This window comes from Natrix helvetica (assembly GCF_964273705.1).
Source record: "Natrix helvetica genome assembly, chromosome: 3".
Lineage (NCBI taxonomy): Eukaryota > Metazoa > Chordata > Lepidosauria > Squamata > Natricidae > Natrix > Natrix helvetica.
In genome coordinates, this window is record NC_138549.1 from 152789536 (window position 1) to 152806281 (window position 16746).

The window sequence follows — 16746 nt, forward strand, 5'->3', positions numbered from 1 at the left end:
GGGGATAGGTCCTGGGATTCCACCTCCTCGGCGAGGACCGACTGGAGATCTTCCCGGGAGGGAGGGGCTCCTGAAAGGGACTGCACCCTGTCTGCCTGGCGTCTGGCCTTCTCGAATTGCTTGTCAAGGGCCCGCTGGCGCCTTTCAGCATCCTTGGCCTCAGCTACCGAAGGGGTTCTGGAACGCTGTTTCCCAGAGCTACCCCCACCACTCTTGCCCGCACCCCCACTCCCCGAAGAGGAGGAACCCTTGCTAGGGGCCTGCGAGAGGCTCGGCCTAGCGTCTTGGGAATCGGGAGGACTGGGCAGGTCCATAGTCAATGACCACACAAGATGGAGCAAGGCTATGATAAGGCAGAAGGATAGATATAGACTGGGTGCTGTAATGGGAAACAAAACGAAATGATCGTTAAAATTGCCATATATACAATTAATCGAATCAATACTATGAAATCATCCCATGTTTCACACCAGTCGGAGGCCCAGGGGTAGGATTGGGGCCTGCACCGGGGTGCAAGGCTCCGCAGGAGAAGCAGGGAGGAGAATGACTATAGAAAAATTCTTTAGGCCTGCTCTTACTTAAGGCCTCCTCCCTGAGCCGGTATGATGACCGTTGGAATGGCACAGGAACCAGCGCCGCTCGCAAAAATAGACAAAAGGCGAAGGTGGCGATCCTAGCCCGAGAAACCCTTGCTAGGCCCTGCCACCTCCAGCGGCCTCCTGAACAACGAGGCTGATGCAAAATGGCGGCCATGGCTGGGCGCGCTATTTTCGCGCCTAAAAATGGCCGCCGCAACAGCGTGGGGCTAAGGGAGAGCGAGGGGCGAACGCGCCTCGCAATGGCGACGATCGCCCACTCCTCCCTGCGGCAGAGGTCCTCTAGCAGGCCGGGGAGCGAAAAAACTTCGACGAAAATAACAAACGAGGGGCCTGGGGAGTTAGGAACCTCGCCGCTGCAGCCGCGCCGTTTTAAACGACAAGCGGCAGGCCTCCGAAGCCGTCCCAAGAGGATCGGCTGAGGGGCACCCCCCACCACCTTCCAGCTTACCTCCTGGCCTTCAAGTGCAGATTGTACTGAAGAAAGTCGCAGAATTTAAGAGAGAAACGTCTCACGATGTTGGAGGAATAGTAGAGAAAAACTTTAAACGTAATTTGAGAGTCCAAGCCAAAAAAAGGATCAATTTAGCTCAGAGCTCTAACTAAATACGTCCAAACGGGCTGACTGAGGAAGAATTCTGGGGGATTGAGCACACCAGGAGGAGGTGTGGCTTAAGGAAAAATAGTTCCTCAGTCCTAAGGGCAAGCAGACTGAATTAACCCATTGCTTGGACTCTCCAAGCGGTGTACAGGAAAACTTCCAAAACAAGAGAGTTTTTTTCTTATTGTGCATAGGATAATTGAAATGTAGCCCATATTTAATCATAAATATGGGCTACATTATTCAAATAATGTTGTGCAATGTACTTTTGGAAGTTGGGAGTGTTAATTACATTTTGTAGAAAGAAGAAAATACAGGGACACAAAGTAATCTCTGCTCCTTCTATTTGCAATGCACATTACTGTTTCAGCAATACTACAGAATAAGTTATATTATATCTAGCAACATATGATGCGCCAGGTTGGTATATGTTGCAAAGGATGAGCCACTTTTGTGATAATGTTGCTATGGCAACTACCTTCTGAGAGCTGCCTCAAGGTCACTCATAGCCCAGTGTGCTTGGATTTTAAGCAAAATACAAATGCATAATATGTAAGGATGTTTGCATTTTATTCCTTTTCATGTTAAATAATGTATTGTGAGGTATGTGAATAAATGCACAATTATTTGCATTAGTAAGATTTAATAACATTTTAAATATTATGTATCATAGACGCAGTAGATGGGGAAAGTAATAATTCCACAACTACCAGTATTTTCTGAATATTACTTATATTACAAAAGAACAAAAAAGGAGTTCAAATATGTGTTATCTCTGAACAGTTTATTTGTTTTTATTTATTCATCAAATTTATATGCCATCCATATCACCAAAAGTAACACTGGGATATATAGTTTTATGTTTTATATTTTTTTAAAAAAACAAGGACTGTTACAATGGGTTCTGTTGTAATATTACTTAAAACATAGGCAGCTATATATCAAAATTAAGTTTGTAATACATTGTTTTCATTGTAATCAAATATAAAAAATAGCAATTAAAATATTTCAACCATTGCCGTTTATTGTCAGCCTGACTAGGTAGACTAATCCAGGAAATTCCTCAGGAAACTAGCAATAGCAATAGCACTTAAATTTATATAGTCCTTTACAGTCCTTTACAGTCCTCTCTGAGAGATTTACACTGTCAGCATATTGTCCCCAACAATCTGGGTCCCCATTTTACAGACCTTGAAAGGATAGAAAGTTGAATCAACCTTGAGCCGGTCAGAATCGAACTTCTGGCAGTGAGCAGTGAGTTAGACTGCAATAGTGTATTCTAACCACCGTGCCACTAGAAGTATTGAAATTGGCTATAATAAAAGAATTTTGCAAATCTAGTTATGCTGAATACCCTTTCCCCTCAAATTCCAATTAATTATTGAGACAACCGACTAAGTCTCTTCTGAATAATATCTTATTTCCCAAGACTAAGAACGTTTCAGTCTTCTTTGTCTTGGTAACAACAGTTCTTGCATATTTCCATCAATGTCATCTTCTTTAATCTACACAAGGGAGTAAACTGGTACAGATGATTTGATGAAGCTCCTTGCTCATAATTGCAGCTTTCCTTGGATCTCATGAAATGTGAAACATCTGTAATTACTCAAATGTGTAGCAACTTCAAGGTCCTCCCATGGCCTTCTGAACAAAGCACCTGTGGAGTTTCTGATAGTCTAGCTCATTCTTAGAACTGCTATTTGTTGCATAATTATATGTCTTGGAGCCTCCATTGATACAGAAGCTGATATAAATGAATGGCAATGATGTTGACAGGATTTGTTTTAGAAGTCAAGGCAAACAATTCAGTATTGCAGCCATGGTTTAGAAGGCTGAGAAACTAAATCTTACAAAGCTTAGAAAAAAAATCAGTTTCTGAGAAATCAAGCCACATGTTGACGAAACATGCTGGTTCAGAAGTTGTTTGGCTTGTGTCTGTTTTCAGACAAAAGCTGTTATTATAGAAGATCTTTGCCTCTACCAGCATGCCTCCTGTGCTGACTGGAAATGATTGCAAAAACTGTGCTAATTAGGAATAATACTCTGTTTCTGAGCAGATAATTACTCTTTAGTAGACCAATATGCTGAAGGCATTTTTCTGAGTATTTTATTTATTTATTTAGATATAAATGGCATCCACTTATTTAGAAATTTCTATAGCTGCCCATCTCAAATGTGGCTCTGGATGGTGAATAATCAACAATTAAAAATATAGTTACAAAACAATAAAAAGAATTAAATACATCTGGGCAGATAATAGTTTGATAACTATTTTAGTTTAAATAGCTAACTAGTGTTTTGTAATTTTCTTCTCTAGGTAAAGATGGTGTGTGAATGTTACTGACAAGAATACATTTCCAAGTAAGTGTTCAGTATAATAAAGTTGGAACATATTTGATTATGGACAGAGCATTCTATACAATAATACAACAGCAGAGTTGGAAGGGACCTTGGAGGTCTTCTAGTCCAACCCCCTGCCTAGGCTATCCAACATCTTCTTAAAGACATCCAGTGTTGGGGCATTCACAACTTCTGGAGGCAAACTGTTCCACTGATTAATTGTTCTAACTGTCAGGAAGTCTCTCCTCAGTTCCAAGTTGCTTCTCTCCTTGATTAGTTTCCACCCATTGCTTCTTGTTCTACCCTCAGGTGCCTTGGAGAATAGTTTGACTCCCTCTTCTTTGTGGCAACCCCTGAGATATTGGAACAATGCTATCATGTCTCCCCTAGTCCTTCTTTCTCTTAAGCTAAACATACCCAGTTCCTGCAACCGTTCTTCATATGTTTTAGTCTCCAGTCCCCTAATCATCTTTGTTGCTCTTCTCTGCACTCTTTCTAGAGTCTACACATCTTTTTTTACATCATGGCGACTAAAACTGGATGCAGTATTCCAAGTGTGGCCTTACCAAGGCATTATAAAATGGTATTAACACTTTGCGTGATCTTGATTCTATTCCTCTGTTGATGCAGCCTAGAATTGTGTTAGCTTTTTTGGTAGCTGCTGCACAGTGATGGCTCATATTCTTTCAGAGTTGCCTGAACCATACTCAGAGTCAGGTAAATTACGAGATGGGTGGCAAATAAATTTGATAAATAAATCAATCCCAGTTAGTGTTGTAGAAACTAAGTGTACGTTGTCCAGTATTTCATGGTCCTATCAGCTAATTCCAGCCAGGAAAGTCAAGCCATTACTATTCTATTCTATTCCACCAGAAAGGTAGCATTAACAGAAGAGAAAACACTTATATTAGGTAAGGAGTCTAGAAACAAAGGGCTCTAAAATGTTCTCTGACTCAAACTTCCCTTGAATCACTTTATTTTAGGACCCACTGCCTCAGAAAACATCACCAATAGATCTGTCTATGGAAACATTTGTATGTGTGCTGGAAGTATTATGTTTGTTTCTACTCTTTTTCAGTCACTGGACCTGAGATTGGGAGACTATAGTAAATAATAAATGAAAGTATAGGAAATAGTCACTTTTGCACAAAAATTAAAAGTTCTGTTTATGTTTCCTTTTTTTCCTTACTTCACATGTTTAATCTTTTTATAGTAAGAGAAGTCTTGGTTTCCTGTTACAGTTCCATGGAACTTAAGTTTAATGTTGTATTTTTGTTTCAAGCACTACTTAAAATTTGTGACTTGTCAACAGTGCATGGGAGTTACAAGTCATCCCGCCATCTTCTATGCTCTTAAATTTCTGAAGTGTACATCTTGCAACGTTAGAATAATTTCCTTGATTTATACCCCAAGTTGGCAAGGGTGCCAAAATGGGCTTGCTGTGATCTTAAAAGAAACCCTTTAATATTGTTTCTAGGATCCATAACAATACTTTTAATATAGAAATAAGCCAATTGGTTTCTAGAAAACGCCTTTGAAATATGCACGAAGCTTTTTACTATACTATTTCTTTTTATGTTGAATTTAAAGGAAATTCAGACTAGTAATTTTATAGGCTTATAATATAATCCCATGCATACATGCTCAGTGTAAATGTAATAAGAAATAGCAGTGGTTAAAATTCAGCGGAATATTTTCCTGGCCACTGGGAATATGATTACAACCTTAGACTCTGTCTTAAAAATTTCATTGTCATTGCTAGTATTTCTCTGATCTGGAGAAAGAACAACCTCCCTCAACAAACGAACAACACAACCCTCCCCAACAACTGTGCTGGTGTATACATTCAGAAACATACTGAATATTTTATTCCTTCCATTATCCTTGCTATCAGAAAGTGTTATATTTAATGTTGCTGAATAGGTGTTAAGAACTGCCATCATGCACACCCATCCCCCCAGTCTTAAAGTACTATACAGAGAAGCCTGGCTTGTTTGCAGCCACAATGCTGCATATCTTTCAGGAAGTGACCTTGACTTGTATTAATCAAATTCAGAACACACAGAAAAGCTGTTTGGTAACATGCCAATTTGATATAAAACAACATTATGTTTTCATTCAAAATGGGGTACCAAGGAGGAAAAAAACTTGAAGTACTTTTAAAAGAGCTACAAGGATCTTAAACAAGAACCATGATAAGGGTTAAATTTAAAATTAACTTATTTCTTAAAATATAAATAACAAAGAAACATGAAACATTTATTTGATTGTAAATTCAGCATAGCATTTATCTAATTAGCTGATTTGTATGTTATGTACAAGGAACTCACGCCATTAAACGATCAGCCACCTAGAAGCTTCCTGGATTGTTTATTCTAAGTGAGAATTCTGAATGCATATCAGTGGCTTTAATAGATCTGACAAGAATCTTTATATCATGTTGACAAATTCCCCTAATCTGGACTCTGCAGTAAATCACAAATCTCCTGACATTTCATGGCTTGCACAACTTTTCTGCTGGACTTGATGGAAGAGTCATAACTATAACTTAGTTAGGTCAGGATCTTTATTGTAGACAATAATGAAGACTGCAAGAATGAATAATACAACAACCCATTGCTCATTGTTATCAGAAGATCATAGTCTTGGGATTTAAACTTGTGGCTTCTTCTTTCCAACTTTAAAGAATAATGGATATTTGATGGCCTTGAAACTCACTTGGTGGCCTTGAAACTGAGCTGGTGTTGTATGTTTGCATAACAACTTTCTTTGGGTGGGGAATTGGTGGTTCCCATCTCAATACTCCAATATGTGCTCATAAATTATTTTGCTTTTGTTGCTTTTTCATTGTTACGAGTATGAAGTGAGATAGCATAATTGTGAAGATGATGTAATTTTCTGATAATGTATTTATTTTTAATACTAATGCTAAAATGATATGTGATGACACTTGTTATATTGTTGTGCTATTTTGCTTGTCTATGTAAAAGTCTGTTGCTTTACAAAATGTTAGAATTAACCCTTCCAAAAATAATATTGAATAATGCCTTCAAACTATTGTAGTTGTCAGTCATTTTAAATACCTACATTTTGTAAAACACTGCATCAGCATAGATTTTTAAGTAAATACAAGTCTGGGATATTCTGGTGATAAGATATAGTTATAGCTGCCCAGAGTCACTGTGAGTGAGTTAGATGGCCATGTAAATTTTCTTAATAAATAATTAAATAATTTGACTTTTATTGCAATTTTAAGCATGTTTAATTGGAATTAATTTGCATGATACAATGAAATTTACAATTCAAAAAAAAAACAAGTGGAAGGAACTGTGTACCCATAGTTTAGCTACCTTATTTTCTGAATGTGGTGATGACTTTTTTTCAATCAAACCAAAAAGAGAATTCTTGCTTTATTATCAAATACTTTCTGGATAATTTCAGAATTCCTAACCCCTTGTTTGGATCACATTGCAACCTAAGAAATAATAAAAGAAAGGAATTTTGAAGCAATATCTCCAGTAGGCTAGAGCCCCCTTCAATGTGCTGGCAGCAAAACAATTTTTGTTTATGAACATATTGTTCAAATATGTTTAAAATAAGCCTTAATAGGCAGAGAATGTATTCAAAGTTTGCAGACTTGTCTCTCTTCTTTCTTCTGTTCAGTCATATTTGATTCTTGGCTACTATCTGAACAAGTCACTGCAGTTTCCATCTGAAACTAAAGATTCAGATTTGATTTGCATTTACCTGCCTCCTAGGGCTGAGAGAAAGCGATGGCCAAAGGTCACTCAGATAGCTAGCATTGTGTCTAGGACAGGACTAGAACTCATGGCTTTCCTGTTTCTTTCCTGATGCCTTGACCACTACAGCAAACTGGCTCTCGGATCTCTTTTTAGAACTACTTAAATTAAAGCATCTTAATTTTAAGTTTTAGGAACTGTTTAAAGATAAAAGAGTGTTTGCTTTTGTCTGCTTTCTTTAACATTTCTGCAAATTTTACTTATGAAAAATTTGCTCAAACAATAAATATTGTTATTTCAGACAAGTGACTTTTGTCACATTGTTTATCACATGTCTTTTCCTATTCTTACCTTTGCCACATTAATATTTAGGTTTTTTATTTTTATTTGCTACTCCAAAGATCCACAGCAAATTGTTGACTCATGGAATATATTACCATATACTTCAATATATTTCTAGATGTTTTTTTCCATCAACCTTCATTTGTTTGTTGAATTTGCTTATTCTTCATTGGTTTGTTTTGGAATCACTTTAGATTTTTCTCTATATTTTTGTTTTGTAAAAATAAGTAGTATATTGATACTTTTGAATATGATGACATTTTTTTCTATATAAGGACTGGATGAAGAAAACTTGAGATAACTATTTGAATATATAATTTAGTTGTTTCCAAGTCTGGCAAAAATGTTTTTTCCATTCATCATTGTAAATATTGCCAAGATCCCCTTTTAATAGCTTGTTAAATCTTTTTTTTACTACTTTTGCAGGGTATCATGAAATCCTATTAATTTTTCTTAGTGTTCTGCTATACTGTTGTTTTTATAGCAAATGACTGAAAAACCTCTCTTGGATATTTTTAAACTTTGGCTATGTATAATAAAATTTTATCCAGTGAAGAACATTTTATTGTTTGAATGTTGAAACTTTACAAGGCATTGGCATAGAAAATCTATTCTTGCAAATTCCTAAGTGAAAATATATTACTATGGATGCACTTTTCTTTTTCTGGAATTTTTAGAGTTGATAATTTATTTAATCCTTCAACTTTAAAAAGCAAGGTTTTAAAATGTCAAGTGCCAAAGCGAGTTTCTTAGACATAGACTGTTCTAGTATGCAAAGTGGATTGTGGTTACTAGTGGTTCTTGGCCTATTTCAACAGACTTTTCAAATAGTCTGTTAAAATGCTTGATGTGACCCATCATAGTCGAGCTATTTGTTCCTTCATATCTGAGCTTATTTTTTAAAAAAATATAAATGAATAGAGACGGGAGTGCTGCAAAACACTAATCTGTAGTATTTCTATTTGCAATAATGCAGTTGAATTTCACATAAGCATTAGTCATTCTTAGAAAATAAAAGTGATCATGTCTATAGTCCAGTGCTTTATTTGGAAGTACTGCCCTAGATAATAACAGTAATAAAAAAAATCACAATATCCTTGGTGGCTAGAGTGGGTGTTAGGAAATGAACTCAACAGTTTGATTATTGTCACACTTCTGACAAACATGTGAATATAAAAGTTCCTGCCACACACATGGGACATGCTGTTAGGATTCAAAATTATGGCCAACTAAATTTGCTGAGTTGGATAATGTGTGTATTTGGAGGCTAAAACTGCTTTAACTAAATCTTGTTGCCATATTCTATAAATTAGTAAACAATGTTTCAGCCACAGAATAAAACATATTTTATAATGTATCTTTTCATTCCTGCTCTTCATTCTAAATTATATGCATTTTAAAATGTTATATGTTTTTCCAGATTTCATTTTATCCCAAAGCTTTCTTTATTAAAGATTGGGTTCATGATATTTTAGGAAGAATGGTTTTTATTTTGGGGAGGGATATTATGGATCATTCTGGAGGGCATTTATGAGTAGCAATTAAACTGTATAGTTATTTGCTGTGTCTGAGTTTCTATCAAATTAGGTCATATCGAACAATTTTATCAAATAATAATTGACAAAGTATTGAGCACTAGTATCATGTATAAAGGAAATGTTGTATCCAACATTTGGATAGCAGATTTATTGTTTGTAGTATACCTTCTCAAATGGGCCTATAGTGGTAGGCAGTACTTAACTGACAATGACTGATTTCAAAATGCTAAATAGATACAGACTGGGTTAATATTTGGATGAGGGACCACCAGGAAGTCCCAGTATTGTAGATAAGACAGAAGGGTAAAACAATATCCATAATAGATTACTTTCATAATGTTGCCTGAGAAATTATATGGGCATGTTCATAAAGTCACCTGGAATCGAGCTTTGACATAAGGAGAGATTAAGATTTTATAAAAATATATTTATAATTTATATATTTGGAATGCATATCCAATGATCTCTCTGGATAATCTTTCCCCATGTTGATATTACTCTAATGCTACTGCCTTCTTGCAGGCAGTTCCATGTTTAGTGTGAGATTTTGCATGAGGAAAAGCCATTACATATATGCAGAAGCTTTCCTACTGCAGACATGCATTGGATTTATGAACATCTGCAGATGCTATTTTTATTAGAGCAATATTGGAGACACAAGGATAGGAGTATCTGGAATATTCACATAATGAATGCTTTGAATTGGGACTAAAGCAAGGGTTGCAAGGGGGAGGGAGGAACACTTTGAGAAGGGCTCAAGTATTCAATTCAGAGCTGTATATATGATGTGATGGAAAGAGGTTTCTAAAGGTGCTGGAAAATTTAAGAGAAATTGTCTAAAATGCTTTCAAGCTAAAATAAAGAATGCATCTATAGTATTTGAAAATGAAAGCAGCTGGGGATGCAAATTTTTGATGGCATAGGTCTTGTTAAGATTTCACTATTTTGTAAGGTACCATATTTTTCGGAGTATAAGATGCACCGGAGTATAAGACACACCAAGATTTTGAAGAGGCAAATTAAAAAAAAGAGTTTTTGCACTCTGCAGACCTCCCAAAAACGGCCCATTTTTTGCGAAAACGGGCCTGTTTTTTGTCAAATAAAAGGGCATGCATAGCCTTTGGGAGGCTTGTAGAGTGCTTCTGGGGGCTGGGGAGGCAAAAATGAGCAAAAAACAGCCCATTTTTCGCTCATTTTTGCCCTCCCCAGCCCCTAGGAGCACTCTGGAAGCCTCCTAAAGGCTATGCACGGCCATTTTTGCAAAAGGGCGGGGTTTCAGGAGGCCAAAAATGTTGTATTCAGCATATAAGCCGCACCCAGATTTTCACCCTCTTTTTTTGAGGGAAAAAGGTGCGTCTTATACTCCGAAAAATACAGTATGAGAAAGAAACCTTTTTGACGGAGAAGGAGAAGAAAAATAAAAGGGGTCATTTAATTTTTGCAAAGGAATTCAATTCTTCCATTGATATAAGATTAATCTGAAGGGGAAATGCAGAGGAATTTTTGGGTTGATAAGAATGCATTGATAAATAATTGCATTCAGTTTTTTTCAAACTTGACAATTTTAAGGTATGTACAGGGGATTGTGTGCTGACAGCATGCTGGTTGTGGAATTTGGAAAGTTTAAGTCCACACATCTTAAAGTTCCCAAGTTTGAAAAATTCTGAGCTAACAGAATGACAAGATAGGGGGTTTTACCTTTTTAATTTTCTGGAAGAAAGATAAAATGGATTGCGGTGGGAAGAGTGAGGGAAAAACCACACTGTCCTCTTTCATCAGTAGCCTATTACTCTGTAGACACTTTCAGGGAAAAAGCTTTTTCTTTTAAGCAAAAGTTTACTAAACTTATTGTTGCAGTTTGGAAAAAGGAAACAACATTTGTAATTGATAGGATTTTTTTTTTTTAAAAAAAGGAATTTCACTTCAACAAGTCAGGTACTCAGTGAGTTAATTTTTTCTTTGTGGCCAGAGGATCTATCTGCAGTTGTTGTTTTCTCATTGGTTGCTAAAAGGTGAAATGGAAACCACTGTGAACTTTTGAACCCCCTAGCAATGCTTATGGAAGGCCTTCCCTGCCTAGAGAAAGAGTGGCTTTTTGCTCCTCTTCCTGTATTATTCTGTTTGATGATGCAGCACTGTGTGCAAGCTTTTGGAATGGGGCGAGGAAGGAGAAACACAAGCAAGTCGCTTGCATATTCCAGTAACAGCAAAGTTGGCATTTCCTCTCTGCTTAGCAAAACCAGCAGTTTAAAAATGAATGTCAGCCCAAGAATGAAATTGTTAAACAAATGGGCAGCCAGCTTATAAGGATGACTCTCCCATTCTTTGGTGACTTAAATCTGTGTGCAGAAATTATAAATGGATGGCGATCGTGGTGGTTAGAAATCCGATAATTTATAGATTTATGGGTGGGCACTTTCATCCTGCATGTTAGTAATGCTAATCTTTTTAGAGATTTTAAGGGCTTTGAAAGTCTGATTTAAAAGTCAGATTGATATGTAGCTAATAAAGAAATTTTTTTTGGTATATTTTCTTCTATGGAAGAATTAGTCTCGAGATAACTTGTCAAAATTATTTTCTTGGTTACCGTATTTTTCGGAGTATAAGACACACCTTTTTTCCTCTAAAAAGAGGCTGAAAACCTGGGTGCGTCTTATACACCGAATACAGCATTTTATGTCTCCTGAAGCCCTGCCCCCTTCACCAAAATGGCCGTGAATAGCTTTCAGACAACTCCTTGGGGCTGGGGGGGGCAGCAATGAGCAAATATTGGCCCATTGTGTCCCCCAGCCCCCAGCAGCACTCTATAAGCCTCTATAAGGCTATACATGCATTTTTTTTGACACAAAAACATTTTGTGCTCTTTCCCCCCCCCCCCCCCAGGAGCACTCTGCAATCCTCCCCAAGGCTATTGACTTTTTTGGGGGAAAAAACGGGCTTGTTTTCGTGAAAAACGGGCCGTTTGGGGGAGGTTTGCAGAGTGCAAAACTTTTTTCTCCCTTTCGGAAAGCTGTTTAGTTAGGTGCTACAGGTTGTCAGCGATTTCCTTCTCCAGCACATGGATAAATACACCTGGAAAATCTACCTACCTACCTACCTACCTACCTACCTACCTACCTACCTACCTACCTACCTACCTACCTACCTACCTACTCTCTCTCTCTATACCTACCTACCTACTGTATTTATCTCTCTTTCTATATTTCTCTCTATCCCTTTACCTACCTACCTACCTACCTACCTACCTACCTACCTAATTACTCTCTCTCTCCCTACCTACTCTCTCTCTCTCCCCTCCCTCCTTCTATCTACTTATATACCTACCTACCTACCTACTCTCTCTCTCCCCTACCTATCTACTGTATTTTTCTCTCTATTTCTCTCTCTCTACCCCTCTACCTACCAACCTACCTACACACTTTCTCTCTCCCCCTCCCTTTCTCTATCTACTTATATACCTACCTTCCTACTCTCTTTCTCCCCCCTACCTATCTACTGTATTTCTCTCTCTCTATCCCTCTACCTACCTACCTACCTACCTACCTACCTACCTATCTACACACTCTCTCTCCCTACCTACCTACTGTATTCCTCTCTCCCTCCCTCCCTCCCTATTGTATTTCTCTCTCTTTCTCTCCCTCTCTATCCCTCTATCTACCTACCTACTATTTTTTTAAAAAAGCCTCTTCAAAACCTGGGTGCATCTTATACTCTGAAAAATACGATAGTTTAAATTATAATTTTGGCTGCTGTGGATTATCTAAACTCACTAGATTATATTTCCTATGCCATGGACTATGAACATAATATTTCAATATAGAGGGACAGATCAACTTCAAGAATATCCATGAGGTTCGCTGTCAATAATTTATTTCCTAACAGAGCTACCTTTGATATTGTCTGGAGATCTTCAAGGTTTACTCATATTTAACTTCCAAGCCAAGGCTGAGTTTTAAGATTGTTTTGCAGAATTGATGAAGTATTTTTGCAGATGAAATCTGGTATCCATAGATTTCAGTATATACATATAGTCACTTCCGGTTTGGTCGGAGGGTGGTTTTAAGCGCTCCGAAGGCTTCAGGGACGGTCCCTGAAGCCTCCGGGGGGTTGGGGGAGGCTCTTTTCGCCCTCCCCAGGCTCCTATAAAGCCCCTGGAGCCTGAGGAGGGCGAAAAAAGCATGTAAAAATGGAGGGTGTCGCGCGTTGTGCGCGCATGCGCACTGGGGGGGTGTCGCATGTTGCATTATGGGTGCGGCACGCCCGCACTCAACCCCCCTGCGCTCCCCCCACTTGTGGCACGCGAGCCAAAAAAGGTTCGCCATCACTGATCTATAGGATTATTTTACCCTTAATATTGAGAATACTGTACATAACATCACTTGATATTCTCCTGCATCGATTAACAATTCCCCTAACCATGAATGAAGATCTTTAGCTTAGTATTCTCACCATGTCTTTGGTATGCCAAAAATTTCAGTTAAATTTAAACTTTGTCATCCAGTTTCTTATCTTGGCCTTAATGCAAAGAAAATATAAGGTAGAAATGTAAAAGCCAAATGTGTTAATTCTAAAATTTAGACAGAGCTTGTATAAAATATAGTTGAATACTGAATAACTTTGCAATAATTAAATAATTCTAAAAACATAATATTTTGCAATAGCTGTTATATATATTTAAAAACCGTAAAATGATAAGGGTTGTAAGCACAAACTATTAGTGCAATGTTTATCTAAAATTTGATTGGATAGTTGAAGAGGTAGATTTCCCCTTAGAACCTACCAAGCACTATTGAAAGAACAATGAAGTTAATGCGACTAATAACAAATGTCCGTCTTTCTCTGTTTCTGCAATTTCCCTTGAGGCAATAAAAGCAAAATGGATTCAAATGATACTTGGTAGCCTCCTGTTTGTTCAAATCAGCTATTATGATTTTATTATTTTCCCTTATTTTTCCTCTGATTGTTTTACAATAGGCACATTGTCTTTTTTTCTTTCTCATGCAAGATATCTTTGGATTTATTCTGTATTTATTTTAGTACAACATATCAGATTTTAAACTGATTTACCGTGCCAAAGATTAAATTAGAAATAAGAAGTAACTGTCAAGTGAATATGTGATATGATAAACATTGTAGTGCAATATTTTTGTTTTTTGAAATCCAGATTAAATTGGTTTCTGGCAAGAGTGGTACGCAATAGTTTTAATAAATATTAAGATGATTTAAGAATTGCAGCTCAAAAAAACACTCCTAAATATGGCTCCATTTGCTTGTGCTTGTGCTCAGACACGTTCTCTTCCTTCAGAGAGTAGAACCACAAAGCCACAGTTTTGAGTTTAGCGCAAAGGAGCTAAAATATACAGAAATATATTTTAGATAAATATTCTCACAACAGACTCTGCCAACTTTGATTAATGTTTGCTATATTCCTGAAATGAAAAACTTCATATATGAAATTATTTCTCATCCTCCTCCAATCAAAATAGCAATTTAATATTAAGTATGGAATTTTAGGATTCCTAGTTTTTTGATATCCAAAGACATCATCTCATTTACAATTTTTGAAATTTACTTTTTCATTGCTGAAAAATTGAGACCTGCCTCTTTCTAGATTTCAGTTCTGCAACAGGAATTCTATATGGTTTTGTGTTAATCCTGCCAAAAGAATTTAATAAATAGAAAACATGTTCCTCTTTATCTGGGACTGCAATTTATTTTTAATGCAAAATCTGCTATGTCTTCCTGTTATTTCTAATCTTTACACTCAGATTTTTGTGCTATGAACAGTTGTTCAGTTGGAGCCTCTTTCTCCCATTTTATTTATTTATTTATTTATTTACTGAGCGCTTATAGACCGCCCCCTCTCCCGAAAGGGACTCGGGGCGGTGTACAGTCCATATCAGAAATACATCATATAAATAACTATAAAATTAAACAATTAAATTATTAAATAGATAAATAGATACGAAGGAGGATAAAAAAGGTTTAAAGAACTGTACAGCTGAGTAAATAGTTTAAAACCCCAACAAATATCCCATAAAATGAAAGTTAAAAAACAATTCCCCTAAAATAACCAGTAAAGAAATATGTTTGCCAGGAGGTAGCAGTTATGATTATGCCAGGCCAGCCAATCGGAACAGGTGTGTCTTCAATTTTTGTCGGAAGGAGCGGAAGTCTGTGGTGGTTCTAATGTCGGGGGGGAGGTCATTCCAGAGGGTTGGGCCCATCACAGAGAAGGCCCTACTCCTTGGCGCCGCCCGTTGGCATTGCCTAGTGGACGGCACTAGGAGAAGTCCCTCCCTGTGAGAGCGAATTGGCCGCAGGGATGTGTGTGGAGAGATGCGATCCCGCAGGTATCTTTTATTCCAGGATAAAACCGATAGCTGATAGGATAAAACCGATAGCTGATAGTTCCACAGAAACATTTTAGGGTTTATGAACAAAAAAAAAAACATTTTATTTAAAAAAAATGGATAAAAACACAAGGATTGTTAACAAACAAAACTACATGAAACATTATGATATCAACAAATAGAATAATAAATGTAAATAAATAATAAGTACATTGTAACAAAAGATGAGCTGCAAAAAGTATGCATTGATGTATATTGTTATCTTTAGATACAGTTTGATATAGATTTATTCCTTTTTAAAGGAATCATAATGCTTATAGGAGAAGTATAATTAGTATTTGTATAGGGACCAGCCAGATCTGGATTCAGACTTTGCTCCCAGTTTTTCAACTCAAAATCTGTCTTTATTTTGTCTTCCTGTCATATCTGTCTTTCTCTTAAAATTCTTTTACTGCACTCAAAATGATTAATTGCGTGAATAAAGTTGAGTTCAAATCTATCAGAAATAAAATATTGTTTTAAGAGCTACTATGATCTCATTTTACCTACTCCTTGAAAATTCCTCTATTTGAAAAAAAATCCTTTTGGTACAGGCATTAAAATGAAGGCCTTCTTCAGGCTTTATTTGGTATTAATTATTTCAGATTGGACCAGTGCTTCTAAGCACTGTTATTTGTTGTTTCAAAGCAACTGTTGTTAATCTGTAAGAAGATTTACTACTGCTGATACATTTTCTTGCTTCACAGACAGTCCCAGTATTTGGATGAGATAATTGTGCCAACCATCAAAATGGCTCCTCTCAGGGGCAGAGAAATTAGATCCTTCCTTGAGAATAAGAATTTCAAGACACTGATTAACCTTTGAGTCACATGTTTAACTCCTTAGGCCCTATTTTCAATATCACGGAAACACATAGATTATATTATTGTACTAAAATCCAGAGGGATTGTAATGGGAAAACAAGCACAGAGATATCTAGTCATTATTATGGTTGAATCCTGGCATCAGTGATACTGACATGATACTCACGTCAGTGATACTCCAAATTTTTGAGGCTGCTGTATATGTACCAACCTGACATATATAGTTAGAAACATCGTCTTCAGGCATTCTTCTGTAACTATTTGTTGCCCTGCAGCCACACTTGGAAAAATGCTGGCTTAAGACAACATTTTTGTGTAAAGGTCCCCTTTGAAAATATTTGGTTTGTTGTATGCCACTGTGATTGGCCCTCTA

The 16746-nt window shown here is 36.9% G+C and overlaps 1 protein-coding gene across 3 annotated transcripts in view; it reads left to right on the plus strand.

Moving 5' to 3' along the window:
• Positions 1-16746, plus strand: part of NCOA3 (nuclear receptor coactivator 3) — a 109585-nt gene that overhangs the window by 34733 nt on the left and 58106 nt on the right. For 2 of the 3 annotated variants that reach the window (XM_081948361.1, XM_081948363.1), the window contains exon 2: positions 3515-3558. The exons of the other annotated variant lie outside the window; for it this stretch is intronic. The gene's annotated coding sequence lies outside the window, so the exon portion shown is untranslated. The remainder of the gene's footprint in view (positions 1-3514; positions 3559-16746) is intronic. 3 annotated transcript variants of the gene reach the window in all.